Below are 2,570 nucleotides of genomic sequence, written 5' to 3'. Positions count from 1 at the left end.
ATCATCATGGTTCTATCGAATGTTATGATAATATACTCAATACGATCAATTGATCAAGCACATTCCAGGATATGAATCATAACATGAATCAACAACCACGAATCACGTCAACGTTCACATTTTGGTCATATGAAACACAAACAAGTCAACACAATTCAACAACAACGATAATAAGTCAAGTGTATTTCCCTACCTTTTCGCAATCCAAGCACACAAGCAATCAATTATGATCCTTCACATATCCATCACCTACATAACATAATTATGTATAATTACCACCTACTCAATCAAATAATCATGCACATAACCTAGACTCATCATAACTTAATAGGAATATCAACTTAAAGAACAAACACGATTTTTCCTGATTTTCCAGCACATGACAGACTCGGAATAAAATACATAACTAATTCCAGAAAAATCAAATTGATACAAGGCCAATTGGATTGGAACCCCCTGAGTCTTAGCTACAAATTACATATAACGTGTTTTTCTCAAATTCCAAACTTATCAAGAGTTTTCAGACTGATTTCCAAAAACTGACAGAAACCGTCGCATAAAAAGTATTGATTCATAAAACGAGTTTAAAACATTATTTTGCAGTAATTCAAAATCCTATTATCATCTAGACTATACAAAAATGATGTATTAAGAAGCCTCATAACTGAATCGACATAAAACTTAGGGTTTCAAATCATTTTCCACAACCAAATCAGATTCTCGGACTTTTCAGCGACATGTTCATAAATAAATCACCTAGGACAAACCATAAAGAATTTGACTACGAGATTTTATATGCATAAACTAGACATCAAATAAACAAGACTCTCTTTTCAAACTTTTTGAAGACGAACACTTTAAAACAGTATAAACAATGGAATGAAATCGACTTACAAACAGGGAAATCGAATTAGGTTGGAATCGATGAGAAATCTTCAATCAAATGAAAGGCTCGACAATTCTTCTTCCTCTCCCTTTCTCTAGGTTTAGAAATGGTTTTATGAATGATAAAATGAAAAGAGGGGAGAGGGAGAGGGGCTCTTAGATTAGATTTAGGGTAAATGGTGGTTACATGTTCCGGGTAGGGCAAATGGGTTAAACGGGTATGGTCGTTGGGTAAATGTAGATGGGTAATTCTTGACCCAAAAGACAAAATGTGATGTAGCCCGACTCAACATATACGATATAAACCCGACTTAATAACATTCACGATATTACGATGCAACCAATATAAAATGTATAATACTAATATATAATAATATCCGTTTAATCGATTATATAAAATACGGGGTATTACAGTCTACCCTCCTTAAAAGAAACTTTGTCCCGAAGTTTACCCTCTCTACCAACCAACGCAAACGAATTATGAAACACATATACAAAAGTATGTAAGGCACCCACCAAATTGAATATTAAACGCAGTATTACATTCCACCCTCCTTAAAATAACTTCGTCCCCGAAGTTTAACCATAACAGAAACACATCATGTAACACTCCAACATAACCCACACAACGCATAACCAATATAGCCAAACTGAGAAATCACACATGAAAGTATAAAGATTTTACAATCCTACCCTCCTTAAACGTGGTTACGTCCCCGTAACCTTCATTATTATAACAAAAGTTCTCAAACTACTGCTAACAACTGAAAGAGGATAAAAGATTCACAACTCACACTCAAGTTAACTAATCCCTACTAAAGACAATCAATATACAAGCTCTCTCAAGATGCCTAGGTGCTCACATATGGTTCATGTCAAATAACATCGTTTCATCAAGGTTACTAAGCAAGATCACTAACGTAACATACCACGATAATCCTATCCGGCGTATTCTCGTGCAAAGATATTTTCCAAGAAATATTGGTAACATTTATTCATGTGAATAATCAAATTATGAATGGAACAATGCTTTACAAGGTTACCAGTAAAAATCGTTAGTAATTATTCATTTCACTAATCATTGTAATCTCATACCTTAGGAACATAGGGAATCAATCAACATAGAAAAGAATTAGGGTCAAAACTTAATAAATCGATTTATGAAAATTTGTAACCTAATAGGTCCAGCCTGACTTTCCTTTACATAACTGTTTGATTTAGGTCAAGACACAGAATCACCAATAAAATGAAGACAACCAGTTTTAAAGACTTATCATCCTAGAAATATTTTTAATCCTCGTAACAAAGGGTTTGGGATTTATTCACGAATGACGAACGCACATTGATTGGCAAATTTTACAAACTTATTGGTCGAGTCAATCAAGCGAGTAAACAGCGATATTGGAAAGTTAACATACAAGACTATCATACATAAAATTTCGTTCTTGGTGTTAAATATATTTAAACTGCACCCAACACAATGACATAAAAGATTAAATGTATTTAACTACACCAATTTTACAAATATTCATTACATATTATTCTAATATCAACATACCATGTTAACACATAACTCACTTAAATCACCACATTACATTTCCCATTTTGACATTCGTAACTAACCACAACCCACCAATTCACTACATGAACGAACAACATGACCAAATTAACCCACTAATTTGTGA

The sequence above is a fragment of the Silene latifolia genome, chromosome 2 (genome assembly GCF_048544455.1).
Source record: "Silene latifolia isolate original U9 population chromosome 2, ASM4854445v1, whole genome shotgun sequence".
Lineage (NCBI taxonomy): Eukaryota > Viridiplantae > Streptophyta > Magnoliopsida > Caryophyllales > Caryophyllaceae > Silene > Silene latifolia.
The sequence above is the reverse complement of the archived record's forward strand: the minus strand, read 5'-3'. Positions refer to the sequence as shown.